At 39.4% G+C, this 16,933-nt stretch overlaps 1 protein-coding gene across 1 annotated transcript in view; it reads right to left on the bottom strand.

Moving 5' to 3' along the window:
* Positions 1-16,933, bottom strand: part of LOC122799664 (melanotransferrin-like) — a 560,015-nt gene that overhangs the window by 401,240 nt on the left and 141,842 nt on the right. The gene's annotated exons all lie outside the window — the stretch shown is intronic.

Genomic DNA, 16,933 nt, shown 5'->3' with positions numbered 1-16,933 from the left:
CAGAGGTTACCAGAAGTTTCTGGGTTTTTAATTTCACTCTTGACAGTCACAAGACTTTCTAGCTTGTCAAACCAAATCCATTTATAACTCTAACAGCAATTACAAGATTCTTCAGGTTTAGAAATTAAATAAGTGAAGTAAAAGAGTACTGTAGAAGGCTTATTGATATCACCAAAAGCAAGCCTCCCAATGACCATTCTGTCAGCCACACGATGATGGACACCGCAGTCTTGTACTCAAAGCCGCAGCTGATAAACTAACTGAAAATACTACTTCAACAAAAAAATAGATTCTTATCTTATGACAAATCTAAACTTATGCATGTGGTACCCCTCCATATCCCACATGGGAAGCCTTTGTTTGTATTTCACCTTCCCCATAGTTTCACAGTCTAAGAATTGTTATACATTAACCTGGGAATATGGGGAATGAAGGAGGACTTTCCTCCTGTAAAAAAATATATATTTTATTGCCATTTAAGTATATTTGCCTTTTACTGGCAGTGAGTTTTAGTTTGGGCAGTGTTTTCTGGGGTGAAATGCTATTACTTATACTGTGGACATTAAGGTGAGTTTTGATAGGTTCACTTTTGGTGACATAAAGTAAAGCTGCAAAGAACGTGAGTGGTGGATGTCTGGAAGTGGGGTGGTACTCAGTCATAAGGTTATCAAATTTTATAACCTAATTCTTAATTTCTCTGAATGCCCCAAAAATCTCTAGCTTTTGGAAGTAAGCAGCTTGATCTGCTAACAGCATTAAAGAAACAGACACATAAAACTATGAATATGTTTTGTTGGACTGTTCATGGGAGTTAGTAGTCAGTCTCAGAATTCTCTAGTTTCTGAACCAAACTCCTGTAGTCAGTCTCAGAATTCTCTAGTTTCTGAACCAAACTCCTTAGTTCCCTTGCTGACAGTCCCAAAATGTTCTTCCTTATAGGTTCATAAGTTCCTAGGTTTGTACTTGGCTAATGAACACAGGGGCCTTTTTAAACCTCACTAGGCAACCCAAACAAATCTGACAAGTGTAGGGACCTTACAATTAGTCTAAGGGGTATAGGTAGGCTATGGTTTTAGTGGTCAAGCATTTATAGACTGACTTTGTATATTAGGGATATAGGTGCCTGACCAGGGGTGAATTTCTAAATCTCCATCCAGTGTTCCAAATTATGCTTGAATTGTATTAGGGAAGAACTCTGCTTTGCATAGATGGGAAGCCTGTTCCAGACAAGGAACACTCTCTGAGACACATACTGGGCCTTGCAACATGTCGTACTTATGTTACAATCGAGGTTTAATTCCTTAGAATGGGCATTTCTGATGCTGTTTATTTTGTGGATATGCAGAAGGTCCATCTGAGTGCGATCCAAGGATGGCTTGTATAGCAGGGATAGATCACCCCTCAACAATCTGTAGGAGACTGAGTACAGGGATAGGGCTTTGAGGCAGTCCATGTAGGACATGTTGTTTATACCCTGTATCCTTTTTGCGAGGATCCTCTGTGGATGTTCCAGTTGGTGCATGTGCCTGGTCAGGTGTGCCTGGTCAGGTACATACCAAAGGGGGGGTCTTGTACCCAATGACTTGTCCGATTACAGTGACTTCCTTAGTCCTAGATGTCATAATCTTGTTTATAAGTTGAGTAACACAGAATGATTTCCTTACTACCGTAGACACATGATGGACGAAGGTCAGGTTACTGTCCACATGTGTTCCCAAATCCCTGACTACTGGATCTACTCTTAGGGATGTATAAAAGAGGTAGTTTCCAGGGGTGGCCGACTTCCGAAAAGGGTCTGTTATGCATTTCTTGGCATTAAGTTAGACATGTTGGAAGGCCCAGTATGTGTCTCAGAGAGTGTTCCTTGTCTGGAACAGGCTTCCCATCTATGTAAAGCAGAGTTCTTCCCTAATACAATTCAAGCAAAGCAGAGTTCTTCCCTAATACAATTCAAGCATAATTAGTAAGTAATTAGTTAAGTTTCAGACAATGACTCTGACACCAGTTATTTGTCTGAGCCAGCACTTGTTCGAGGATATTTGTATCTTTAGGGGATTCTATGACTGTACCTAGTTTGCAATTCTCAGCAAACCTGGTCAGCCAAAATCCCATGAAACTGGCCCTGACTTCAAACAAGTAGATGACAAAAAGAAGTGGACCCAGCAAACAGCTCTGAGGGACTGTCCTACTGCCTGGCCTCTTTGTAGATGTAGACCCCATATCCTAAATCCTGGGTCCTATCTGACAGCCACCTGGCTATCCATCAGGTGACATGGGGGTTATACCTAATTCCATGAGTTTGTCTACAGTGCTAGCATAGGGTATTTTATCAAATGCTTTGGCCAGGTATAAATAGGCAGTATGTTCTGTTTTTCCCTCATCCATTGACTTGATGACCTTTTTGATCCTGTGATCTGAATGTTCCTGATATTGTTTTTTAAACACCTTTATTGAATTATCACTGAAGACAAAGGCAAACATACATTAACAGAAACGACAACAAGCCATATTACTGTTTCTTCCATTCGTATACGTTATACATCACATATCTTTTTTTTGTAACTATCATCAGTCCAGCATTATATAAATTCCTGAATTCCTGACTTCCCTTAAACCTCACTCCTCCTCCTCCTAAATATTACGCTGCATATTTTGTTCCCACAAGTTTCATTCATTTCTGTATAATTTGCTCCATCTTTTTTCTACATTTCTCTTTTATAATATTCAATACTTCAAATATAGTTGGTTTAACCTTTTGTTTCCTTTCCTAGTAATTGCTTTTTTGTCAGCCAACGTAATTAAACTTAATACGGCCTTAGTATGTGTAGGCAATTCAGATCCTGCATCACAGCTCAAAAAAACAATCATGTCATTAGTTAGTGCCATTTCCTGACAGAGTTCTCTGTAGGGACAGAAGAAACGCACTAGCCAAACACGTCTGTATGCCCCAACTCCTCCTTCTTCCATTTTACCATTTTAGAGCAAGTCAACATGATTTTCGGTGACAGCAGTCCCACCCTGGAAGTTAGGGAACTTAACTGGCGGATCCAACTGGCTGCAGACATGCCCCCAGGTCTGAATGGAAACTTAAACATCAAGTGTTACCTAAAATAGCTTAGGTAGTGTGACGTCACCCCTGTCTGTATATAAGTTAGTGAACACACTATTTAGGTGTATTCTGAAGAAATTTGAATTATGCAATGTAACAAATGAAAGCGCTCAATTACCTTTTAGTTCTGTGCTAGTTTTTGTGTATACTCGCTTGTATATTTCAATTTTCTCAGCAGTAAAAGTTTTATTTTCCTACTCAAGGGTCATCATTGAGTCTTTCTTCCTCCTGGTGAGATTTCAGTTTTTTTCTTAAGTCAGTACGCCCCAATGGGTAGTTCTTTTTCTAGTTTTAGTATTTTGCTCTATCAGCCACGGAAGATGGATCATCCATCGATCGACCCAGGAGTTGCCAAGACCTACTCAACATTTCGATTTACAGTGTCCCCCCCCGGAGATCGCAGATGCACTTCTACCACTCTACAAGGCACAAGGGACGACACAGCACTTCAGCTTATACAATGGGAATGCCCAATTGAACCCCCTATGGCTCCCAGACACAATCATGCCCACAAGCAGCAGTGCAGACATCATGCAGACAAGAGCTAGTTTCATGGATCATCTACTAGCACTGCCCCCCCCCAACAATAATCCATTCCTGGACAGAGCTGGTGGGCAATTACCCACTTTCTCTACAGCTTTAATACCAGGACCAAAGGACACACCGAACCACTATAAGCACCCTATATACAAGTTAGAGAAGCTACTTCTCAATTTTAAACGCATCAAGTATGACATCTTTTACTTAACCAGCTGTAGTAATAACAATATAGCCTCAAAATGACTAAGTTGCTACAAATTCCCTAACGGAGTGGAACCTAACGGCACCCTTTTCCACTCACTGTGTTAGATCTTTAACAAGGTAGGTATCAAAGTACTGAAAGTCCTCAATGACCACTACAGAAGCAAACTAATTGGACTTTTAGATCAAATTAAGGCTGTAAACCACCGAATCACTGAACATCCATATTTTAGAGACTTCCAGCAGGACTGGTATGCACTGGACGGTAAAACCGCATGGCACGTGAATGCCCTAATAAGAAGAAAAATGAACATACTTGCAAGGGACTTGGAACAGTACCAGAATAACACAGCTTTTGTACTACCACAACCCAAACAAAGCAGGTCCAGAGTCACACACTGTGATACCGATGCAGCTCCAACCTTCCAGGTTGCCATTCACCAGAGAGTCAGCAAAACAGCTAATGTAACCCAAGGGCCCCCGCAAGGTGAGGTAGCACCTGCCAATCGATCCCACCCAACAGGACACTCTACTGACACTACCATTGCTATCGGTGGGCAGTCTTACCAAGCGCCGGACAACCAAGAGTACAGTGTCAACCACGGGTCCCTACGCAACTTAGCAGAGACTTCCACGATCCACACTGCATCAGTCATCCGTAATGGTAGAATCGCCTTTCACCATTTCCATGTTGCCTTAGTTCTTAGAACACCTCCTTTAACTTTATAAATATAATATTTTGTATGTTTGTTATTATTCTCCTTAAAGATCTGCATCTAAAATTCCACTCTCTCATTTATCTTGAACTTCCCTTCTGCTTCATCATTGTCCGTTTCCACTTTAAACTATAGCTTTCTGCTTGTGTTATGTATATGGGTCATAACTGTGAAGCTTTAAAATATCCCTTCAAATCAGGTAACTCTAAACCACCTTGTTCTACTGGAAGGGTCAACTTACCCCACTTAACTCTGGCCCTCTTCCTCTTCCAGATAAATTCCTTCAATTTTTATTTATTTATTTATTTATTTATTTATTTTCAAACACCTTTAATGAATTATCACTTGTGACACAGGCAAATTTACATTCGTATAAATGTAACCAAACTCTATTAACATAAACATTATACTTCAAATATATTGCTATATATCATATAACCTAAGCAATATTACATAAATTATTAACACCTGCCTTTTTTAAACAAGACACATCTTTATGGCAATCATACATTTATATAAATGAAAACAAACCACACCTACACAATCCTAGTTGCAAGCATTTTACATCACAAACCATACCAACACACTCCCAGTTGGAAACATTACACATCACTTATAATCTACCCAATCATTTTCAGTCAAACATTACATAGCTCATTTAAGTCCTGCCACCTTTTAAACCAAACCCCTCCCTTGTATGTATTGTTCCCACAATTCCCATTTTCCTATGTAGTTTGCTTCTACCCTTTTCTAAAGATCTGAAGTCTAGTTGTTTTATCTCTTACTATATTCACTACTTATAATATAGCTGATTTAGATTTTGATTTCTATTTTCTAGTAATTACTTTTTTGGCAGCCACTATTATTACACACAGCAAGGCTCTAGGCAATTCCGATTCTGTATCATAGTTCAGAAAAATCATCTCCCTTGTCAGACCAATCTGCTCACCCAGCATCTCCGACAATGCATCCCGCAGGGAATCCTTAAAGTCCACCAACTCACCACATTTCCAGAAAATATGTTCCCAGTTACCTCTTTCTTCCCCTTCACACCTCCAGCATTTGCTGTCTGCTTGAGGAAAAAATATCTGGAGTCTGCTTGGGATATAAAAATATCTATGTAAACATTACCAGGCAAAGATCCTAAATCTTCCACATTTTGTGCATATTTGAGAGACATACATATATCCTCCCACTGTTTTTTTGCGAATTGCTTATCCAGTATCTCATCCCAATCTTTTCTGACCTCCTCTGATTGATTTTTATAATTATCATGCAATATTTTATATGCAGTACTAATTATTCCTTTTTTGATGGCAGATTCTGTTCTAGATTCTTTAAAAAGTCTACCAGCGCTAGTCTTTCGTTTAGGACCCCCTATTTCTTTCTTTTTGCCTATGCTCTGATATCAATCCCTGATAGCGAAGGCAATTTCTAGCCATCATAAAAAGCTGGAGAGTCCTTTGGGTGCACATTTCAAAAACCTTCATGCAGCTAATTCAGATTATTTAAGGGGATCCAGTTTGGTAAAATTAGTCTTACCACTGGGGAATGTGTTGATATTAAAGACAAACTACTGCAGAAGGAAACATTGTTTATTTTAAAGTATAACACCTTAGAGGCATATGGCTTAAACAAAGAATGTAATTATAAGTATATGATTAAATAATTGCTTGTCAATTATCTAATTATTATTTTGTATTTAAGTGAATCAGTGTGATGTGTTTGTTACTCTTGGAAGGCTGTTTTCAGGCCGAAGCACTAAGTGTATTAATAAATTATTTGTTTTTCATTTGTGGTTGGTTGTTTTTTAATAAGTATTTTCTTTCTTTGTTGGTTTTTATTTGGTTTCCATTTGCATTTATGGCCACGGACCCTTCTAACAACATTCCCTGGGTTTTTCAGGAAGATAGACTGGACAATACTCAATGTTTGATAGAACAATATGTGTTCCAGATGAGTGAATGAGTTCCCAAATCAGTGGATGGTATGGTGAACCTTTGGGACAAGCTGTCATTGAAAAGAAACCAGAGTGGATAATCCCTTTGCTTCTGTGGGATCTACAGTTACTGTGAGGTTTCCTTTGGAGTTGCAAGAACTGAATGACAAATTGGACAGATTTTTAAAAAGACGAATACTCATTTCAATATTTAGTGCCTAAAAAGATATTTGGAGCTTTACATCGCTCCACAGGCTTAAGACCGTTTAAAAGCCCAACGATACCTTTTGACCCACATAATGAGGAGGATATAGCTTTTAAAAATCATTGGGTGACAACTGCGCATAAGTGTTCTATGGAGTAGATACAAATCCTGATCAAGAGAGACTCAGTTAAACAAAAAGATTAAGGAAGAGGTGTTAGCGGTTAGTGTGGAGCTTTGTAAACAACTGACTGCGGTTAGTGTGGAGCTGTGTAAACAACTGACTGCGGTTAGTGTGGAGCTGTGTAAACAACTGACTGCGGTTAGTGTGGAGCTGTGTAAACAACTGACTGCGGTTAGTGTGGAGCTGTGTAAACAACTGACTGCGGTTAGTGTGGAGCTGTGTAAACAACCGACTGCACCTCACATGGATGAGCTCGTTAGACATCAATAACAAACTTAAAGATTATGAACAAGAGCTAATAGAGTGTAAAAAGAATAAAATTAATAGAGATTTAAAGGACTATAAGGCCGACAGAGCATTCCTATGGAAATGCAAAGCAAGGACTGTAACCTCAATACATACACTAAAGGGAGGTTATAAAGCTACTTACGTTTATTTTGTAACATCGGATGAAATGGAAGCCACTATGGAAGGAGAGAGTGAAGGAGATAATGTATATCCACCATTACCTGTAGCCCAATGCCCTGTGGAACATGTCAAACGTTTCTGGAGGGAAGTCCTTTCAGGATATCAACAACAGAGGAAGAAAAGGGGTAGAAATGATTGGGGACAGAACAAGAATAAAAATGCCAACAAACACTTTCAAGGCGCAAATAACAACAACAAAAAAAACGAAATGGTATTAATGTTAATGGGGAAACTGTTTTTTCTGTTGACTCTTTGGTATTGAATATATCCTCCATACATGTTCCAGAAGTAGCTATTTCAGTGTTAAATCTAGGTATAAAGTTTATTCCGATGGTTTTACCCTGGTTACACATTTTAAAATGTGAACTTTTTAGACTTGGTAGAAAGTTGCAGCTGATGGACTTTGTTGAAATACAAAATGATAACCAGCTTGGTGATATTGATAATAGCATGGATATGTCTTTTTAGCCTTGTATTTCTGATGAGGAATATTTTATGAATAATGAGTCTAATAATGCTTACAGTCTCTTTGATGCAAGTAGAAGTAAATGTGATACAATGTTTATACCTCCATATACTAATCAGAGTATTCAAAGTTTTATGACTGTTTTGAATTATTATGTGGAAGATCTATTTTATAGTTTTTTGAATAACAAACATAATATGAAATATAATTTGGGTAAAGAACAATGGATCATCTTTAAAAAGTTATGTAAAGATCGTAGACTGGTGGTGAAGCCAGCAGATAAAGGGACTAAAATTGTTATTATGAACCATGCACAATATGCAGACATTTGTTATGCACATCTGAATAATACTGATATATATGAGAGATGTGATGTGAAATGTTATTATAAAGCAATGGATGAATATTTGGTTTTATTAAATAAAGTAAAAATAAAACTCCGTGTAGACAGACCTCAGTACTTTAATGAAACGAACAAAATTTAAAATTCACAATCACAGATCTAGCGCTTTCGTCTGCCGAATGCAGACTTCTTCAGAATAATGAATGTGTGGTGCCAATGATTTTTATACAATTCAAATCAATTAATTAATCAATCAGTTACATAAATTCATATTGAATTTAAAGCCATACCTATTATTTTCAAAATTATATTCCATATGTGGTATACAGTTTTTTTAAAACACGGAGTTTTATTTTTACTTGGTTTTTTGGAACTTCATTTCCTTGTGTTTATTAAATAAAGGTCTACGTTTGGGGTATTTTACCAAACTAGATTTAGATAAAAAGTTTGGAAATGATAATACATGCATTGCATCATTTTATTACATGCCTAAGATACATAAAGGTATTGACAATATGTGTGGTCGACCTATTGTTGTTGCTAAAAACATATTTTGAGAAACATGGGGGTCTTTTTACATGAATTTTTAAAACCTTTTGTAATGAAAATTCCATCATATATTAAAGATAGTGAAGATTTTTTTGGATAAAATTAAATATATTATATGGAAGGAAGGCATGTATTGGTTAAGTTTAGATGTAAAAAGTCTATATACCAACATTAAACATGCCGTAGGGATTGAGGCCTTATTTTATTTTTTGAGTAATGATAAAATCACTGTTCGGCTAAGGATTCATAGGTTCATAGGTTCATACTAGGCTATCTACCCTAGGGCATTTATAAGCCTAGCCAGAGTGTGTTTGGCTTTCGCCACCCATTTTAAATGAAATTTTCTATGCCCTTTTTCGAGGTTAGTATACTGTGCCTCTGTCTAACAGGGACACAGAAGTGATACCCGGGGTAAACCTACGATCTCCCATCCACTCATCATGATTCCACTTGAAGAGAGTCAATGAGGGACTCTGCCTAACCTGGACTGGGATTTTATTCCAGAGTGAAGGGAGCCTCTGGGTTATGAATCTGTCCCTCCAGCATGTCCTATTTATTTCAGTGCTGAGGTTCAAGTCTCTCGAGCATGTAGCTCGATGGGATTTGGATTTTCTGAGGTGCAGTATGTCCATTAATTCCGGGTTGGACATGGCTTTATACGTCAGGCACAGATCGCCTCTGAGCAGGCGGTATGCCACTGAGTAGAGCTGGAGTTTCTTTAACCGGGCAGCATATGGCATCTGTTTGAGCCCTTTGATCCTCTTGGTGAGGTACTTTTGGGGTCTTTCCAGTTGCTGCAGGTGTCTGGTAAGGTACATCCCAAAAGGGGCATTGTACTCAATTATGGGCCTGATGAGGGATGAGTAAAGAGGCACGATGACCTCCCCTGATCTAGATGTGAATCCCTTCATGATTAGGTGGGCTATATAAAATGTTTTTCTAACCACTTTGGCCACGTGGTTTTCAAATGAGAGATTGATATTAACTTGGGTCCCCAGGTCCCTAATTACTTCTTCCATACTTAATGGATTACCACCTATGTGGTAATTTGTGGGCACTTTGTTTTTGCCAAAGGGGATGACTATACACTTTTTGGCGTTTAGCTTGAGGCCATGGCTCTGGCACCACTTGTCTGTTTCTATGAGGCCCTTCTGTAGGATGCTTGTGTTGGCTGGAGAGTCGATTATGGCGCCTAGTTTGCAGTCATCTGCAAACTTGGTCAGCCACAGTCCTTCTGTGCTGGCCTGAACCTCCGAGAAATATATACCGAACAAGAGAGGTCCCAGGACTGAGCCTTGTGGGATGCCACTTGTAACTGGTTTGGAGTCTGACATGGCTCCAGCAATTCTAACCATGTGGGTTCTGTCCTTGAGCCAGTTTGCAACCCATCTAGTGACATAGGGGTTTATATTTAAGCTGGTGAGCTTATCTATAATGCACGAGTAGGGTATTGTATCGAAGGCTTTTGCGAGGTCCAGGTAGGCTGTGTGGACCACCTTTCCCTCATCAATGGCCTTGGTGACTGTTTCAAAGAAATCGACCAGGTTTAAGAGGCAGGATCTGCCCTTAACAAAGCCAAACTGGGTAGGATCCAGTGTCTGTAGGTCCCCAATATCTTTATTTATGAGGTCCATGATGATCCTTTCCATAGTTTTGCAGACCAAGCTAGTCAGGCTTATGGGGCGATAGTTTCCAGGATCCGTTGAGGCACCACCTTTGTGGAGAGGGACCACTGTTGCTGTACGCCACTCTTTGGGTACATATCCTGTAGTAAGGCTGAGATTGAACAGTAGTTTTATGTTTGGGTTTAGCTCTTCTTGGAGTTCATGTAGGACGCAGCCTGGGACACCGTCTGGTCCCATTGATGCTGTGTTTTTTGCTTTGGAGAGGGCGGCTCTTACCTGAGCATCTGAGATGTCAGGGGGGTAGCACTCTGCTGTGATAGATATTTGCCCTTTTGGTGGGGAGGGGGGGGGGAGTTTGCGCTAAACCTGCCAGCTAGGATGTTGGCAAGGTCTGTGGGTTCGGTGTATTTTTTTGTCATTTTGGACTAATTCTGAGCATATCTGGGAATTACCACCCAGGTTCCTAACATAACTAAAGAAAGCCTTGTTATTATCCTTAGTGTCCTGTGCAATTTTTCTCTTGAAGCTGGACTTAGATGATTTTGAGTGCCCGTAGTTTTTTGCTAATACTGATCAGAGATGCCTTCCCTTTTTGGGATTTTGCTCTATCATGTAGTAGCTTCCTCCTTCTATTGTATAGTTTGTTTATGGCTGGGGTCCACCAGACAGGACACCTGCCTTTGGAGGATTGGGTCTTGGATTTATTTGGGATTGCATGATCCATGCATTCCTGAAGGTGTTCATAGAATGCGTTTATAAAGGATTCTGCGGTCTGGGCCATATTTTCCACAGGCCCAGGGGCTTTGAAGGATTCCACCTCGGTTTGGAGGAGTGTGAAATTTGCTTTAGAGAAGTTTTTCACTGTGGTTTTCTGAGCAGGGGGTGGGGTCGGGATGTGAATATCCAGTGAGATTAGCTTTTGGTCTGATCTTACCAGTGAGGGATACACTTCTGGTCTGGAGCATAGAGCCCCCATGTTGGTGATGATCAGGTCCAGTATGTTTTCCCCTCTTGTGGGAGTGGTAACAAGTTGTTCCATAGCATTTGAGTTTATAAATTCTAGGAACCTTTGGGCTAGGGTGTTGGAGCTAGAGTAATGCTCCCAGTCTATGTTTGGGTAGTTGAAGTCACCCAATATAATGGTGTTTGGAGAGACCTTCATATTTTCCAGTGTTCTCAGGAAGACCGAGTGGGGTTCCTAGGTTTGGGTGGGTGGTCTGTAGCAGGCTATAAACTGGAAGGCAGTTTCACCCACTGTTAGTTGCACATGGATAGTCTCTGATGCTTCGTGCTGTGCCACCAACCTGGAGGTGTGGGTATCTTTGACGAATATTGATACTCCCCCTCCTTTTGTGGTTCGGTCCAAGTTTTGGGGCCGAAAGGCATGGTATGAGGTATAACCTGGTAGTGCTGGGGTGCTCTTGGGAGCCTTGAACCAGGTTTCTGTTACTGCACAGATATCGATGTTCTCCATGCTAAGGAGAGTTTTGAGTGCATGCATCTTGAGGTTTAGACTTCTGGCGTTGAGTAGCATTACTCTTAGTTTCTTATCCCTTGTGATACCTATGAAGGTGGGTTTGTCTTTTGAGCCTTGCCTAAAAAAAGGCACTATGGGGGTGGCAAGAGCCTTTGCCAATATCCCAAAGCCCAGGGGTGACAGGTGCAAGCCGTCCCTAGCGAAGCATCATGGCTTGTCGAGCATGTCATCCCAGGCTGACAGGCATTGGATCCCCTTTGAATGACACCAATACTTAAGCCAATTGTTGAAATTGATCATCTTGTCTTCATATTGTGGCATCATTCTTGGTGAGGGTAAGATGCTACTCAAGGTCAGGGTCATACTGGCCTGGGCTACATGCTCAGAGAGCTCCTCTATGTCTCTTTTCATGTAGTCCAGGGAGGTACGTCTCAGGTCATTCACACCAGCATGGACAATGACTGAGTCATATTTGTACTTGCCTTGGAGTGACCTGAGTGCTTGTGTTATGTGGCGGATCCTAGCGCCCGACAGGCAGCTCACCGTGACCTTCTCCTTGTTCAGCCTGGTGAGCGGGACATCAGTGTGCCTGACGATAGAGTCACCTATTACAAGTGTATCAGGTGTGTTGTTTAGCCTTAAGGGCTTCGACTGTTCGGCACACTGACTTTGTGAGCTATGTGTTGCACGTGTTTTGTTTTGGGGTAGCGGTTGCTTGGGTGTCTGCTTTGGAGGTCTCTGCTGCTTAGGCAGATTTTTATTTAGAGCCTCCTAGTATGTTTTTGTGTGTGTATGTGTTTGGTTTGCTGTCGTGGTAGGTCTATGTGAGACTGGAATTGTAGTGAGTGTGGTTTCCTTCTCCTCCTGACCGGTTACGCCAGTACTGAGTTGAGAGAGGGTTGTCTGTGTACATGAGGCAGTTGTAACATTGCCTCAAGATTCCCATATTCACCAGCTGGACCGGAGAGGAGATTGACAACTGTCCTTTGGACATGCTAGAATAGTATTGGGAATTCCTTTATAATTGAAAAAAAGGGCCAATGGGGAACAAGGTACTCAAGGGGAGTTTGTGAGGGTGTAGTGCTTTTAATTTTTTTAGTGCTGACTTATATAATTGCTTTAGTGAGCATGTGCCAGGCTTTAGAGTAGGAATAGGGTGTTTATTATGAGAACTAGATCAGTTCTAAGGGAAAAAGTGAAGAGCAGACTTTGTGGAGCCGAGAATGCTTTAAACCCAATTAAGCAGAGCTGCCCGATGCTGCGCTATGCGCAAAATCGTGCAAAGCCGTGCCAAAGCGGGTTTTATACAGGGAGACTTGAAAGAGCTAGAAATTGGCCCAAAATGACCAATAGACTACCAGATTCTTGTGCTAGGAACACTCCTCCAGGGATAGATAGGCTGCTCTAAGCTCCCCACTGCCACTGGTGAACAAAGAAGCCTCCCTTTATCCAAGAAAGGAAATGGGCAACACAGGAACTTTCCAAAAGTCCAGAATACAGCAAAGCCTGTATTTGGACTACTCTAGGTCAGGAAAGATGGGAAACAAGGATAATTTTTTTGTTTTTTTTCTTTTTTGCAACAAACAGCAGGAAAATGCAATAAATATGTAACACAGGCTAGCGCACTTGGATAAAATTAAATTATCCTTTCATCCAATTAATAACTTAATTGGATGAAAGGATCTATGTATTCTCCTGTCTCTAAACGCTGTTTATAGATGTGAAGAAGGCAGTTTGCTGAAAGCACTTGTTCTCCAACAGCTATTTTGTGATTTTAATCTGTTTATTAAATGCTTTTCGCCACAGATTTTAACTTGGAAGGTTCGCCTATCGCCGTGGCCGAACCGTGATTTTATTATTACTCGTTTACCTTGTTTATCAGCTGTTCTCTGAAGGTTGGACGTCGAGCTGGCACCTCAGCGTTCATGAAAATCTACTGCCAATCATTAGCGGACCGGAGTTTCGCTGTGGCGACCCCTAACCGGAAATAGCTGAAAGACAACATCAGCTGTTCTCTTGGTGAGCTGACATTTTTATTTCTTTATTTTATTTTTTATGATATACATCTATGTCTCATTATTTATTGAATTAGTCTCTTTTTGCCTTCACAATAAATATTTTAATTTTAATGGTGAAAATGTCCACCAAATGCAGGGTACAGCCATGTGGGCATCTTTTGCCCCCATGCCCTCGTTGTCTATGTTACCATATAATGAATTTTTACAGATAGAAAAATTATGTAGTTTGGATAGTGATTTTTATAAAGAAATGTGTAGAATGACAGAAATGTTTATTACAAGGGGATATGACAGAAAAATGGTGCTAAATTCTGGATATAAAGTTTTAAATAAATGTTTTGGAATAAATTCCATAATTGAAAATGAATGTAATATTTTTATGAAAGAAAGCATGTGAGATCTTTGTGTAGAAGTAACAACATTAAGGGTAAAGAGACTTATTTTGCCACTACATACAATGTTTTGACTGAACAAATAGGTATTATTGGCCTATGCTGTTAAGGGACAAAAGTTTGGTGCATTTATTACAAAATAATGTGCATATACAGTATTTTATAGAGAAAGGAACTTGGCAGATGTGCTGGTACATAAACATTTTATTCCACCAAATCTGACATTGTATAGTGGTAGATCTTCTAATACGGGTACATTTGCTTGTAATAAATGTTCCATTTGTAAACATGTTGTAAAAAAGTTTTCTGTGATTAATGCGATAACATTTTATCCAAATGGATTTTACACTTGTAATACTGAAGGCATTGTATATGAGTTGAGATGTACTAGCAAATTGTTTTATATTGGAGAGACTGGTAGATCTTTTAAAATATGTCTGCAGGAATATATTAAAAATAAAAAGCTGGAGAGTCCTTTGGGTGCACATTTCAAAAACTTTCATGCAGCTAAGTGTATTAATAAATTATCTGTGTTTCTTCCGTTGTCAGTTGTTATTTAATATGTTTTTCTTTCTTTGTTGGTTTTTAATCTATAGCTATCAGTCCAAATAAATTATTGATGTCTTTCCATTCTATCATATTTCCCTCTCTAGTTATTTGCTCACAGTACTTTGGTTCCTTTTCTAGTTTTCTCCAATAAATTCCAGCCTATTGTCTGTATCCCTAATTGCAATCATCCCTATCAGCAGAATCTCCTTTCTCCATTCCAGTGTTGGTGTATTCCTTAGAATACTTTCTGCTACTTTAGGGATATAATGTTCTATATGATTATTGTTATTCTCCTTAAAGGTCTGCATCCAAAATCCCAGTCTCTCCTTTTTTTCTTGAGCTTCCCCCCCATTTCATCATCATCCCTTTCCACTTAGAATTCTAGTTTTCTGCTTGTGCTGTGTATAGGAGTCTTAACTATGTAGCTCTGAAATACCCCTTCAACTCGGGTAATCCCAATCATCCCTGTTCTACTGGAAGAATCAGCTTATCCCACTTGACTCTTGCCACCTTACTCTCTGGGATAAAGTCTTTCAGGTCTTCATTAACTGCTACCCACAACTCCTCTGGTTGATAAAAACATGGCTGACGTGTGTATAAGACTAAATGGACTAAAAACATTTTAACTGCTTGTATCTTACTATTCATATCCATATAATAAACCTTTCATTTTCTCAGTTTTTGTATTATCTTTTGTTTAGTCTCTTCCCACATATCCTTAGCTACCACACTGGAGTCATTTTTAATCCATACTCATAAACACTTTTATCATGTCCCCATAAATATGGGTATTCCTGAACCAGTTCATGTGTGAGTACTGTATATAATTTACCACTATTGCCTTTCTTTTAGCTGCATTGATTTTGTAACCCAAAAAGAACTTGAAACTGTCTCAAAATGTTCCACACACTGCAATTTGTTTGTTTTTGTCAGGTATAAAATAATATTGTCTGCAATGAAAGACAGCTTTTCTTGACTACCATACCAATTATATCACTACATTTCTGAGTCCCTTATTTTCACTGCCACTGGTTCTAAATATAATGCAAATAATAAAGGGGAAAGAAGACACCTCTGCCTCATTCCTCTGCTCAAGCTGAAATTATCAGAGAGGACCCCACCCACTTTAATTTTCACCACCAATCCCTCATATATCTTCCTAATCAACCTTATAATTCTTTTAGGAAATGCAAATGCTTCCATTGTCCTGCTCATGAAGTCCCAGCTTACTCCGTCAAATGATTTCTCTGCATCAAGACCCACCAACAACAATGGTATTTTCATACATTTTGCTTCCCTCTGGATCATCAATGTTCTGTTAATGTTGTCAGATATTTGCCTCCCCTCCACAAAACCACACTGATCCATATCTATCAGTTTTGGCATTACTTTTGCCATTCTTTTAGCCATTATAGACATGAACACTTTATAATCATGGTTTAGTATTGAAATGGGCCTGTATGAAGCTGGATCTGATGGATCTTTACCCTCTTTAGGTATTACATCTACCACTGCTTTTTTCCAGGACAGTGGTACTTCTCCTGTTAAGATATTGTTAAATAAAACCATTCAGATCTTTATCAGTTTTTTCCTCATAGCTTCCAAACTTCCACAGGAATACCATCTATTCCTGGGGACTTTTCTGTAGACTGGTTATGCATCACGATTTTTATCTCATCTCCTCCTGTCCTAATCATTACTAATTGAGCTTCACCTACCTCTAACCTTGGCATAGTTAATTCTTCCATAAACATTTCCATTTGTATCTTTTCTTGATTTTCACATTTCTTTCTTTATAGAGATTCTCATAGAATTTCTGAAACATTTCTAATACCTCTAGAGGATCCCTTGTGACCTTCCTTGTTATAGGCTCTCTAAGTTTGGTGACAGCCGTTTCTACTTTCTGTTGCCTGAGACGTTGTGCTAAAAGTTTTTGCGCTGTAGTGTTATTATCAAAAACAGTTGCTTAACAGCAATTTTTCTAAGTTCATGCATATTATCAAGGTAATCCCTTATTTTCTGCTAAGTATTCTGCAGTTGATCCTCTCCTTGTTCTGTGACATTCCCCCTATTCTGCAATACTTTAACATTTGTCAGTACCACTAAATAATTCTTGTTACTTCTTAACCATAGCTCCTTTTCTTTTATTGCCACC

The sequence above is a fragment of the Protopterus annectens genome, chromosome 4.part0 (assembly GCF_019279795.1).
Source record: "Protopterus annectens isolate FY-2018-M chromosome 4.part0, PAN1.0, whole genome shotgun sequence".
In the NCBI taxonomy this organism is placed as follows: Eukaryota; Metazoa; Chordata; order Ceratodontiformes; family Protopteridae; genus Protopterus; species Protopterus annectens.
The sequence above is the reverse complement of the archived record's forward strand: the minus strand, read 5'-3'. Positions and strand labels throughout refer to the sequence as shown.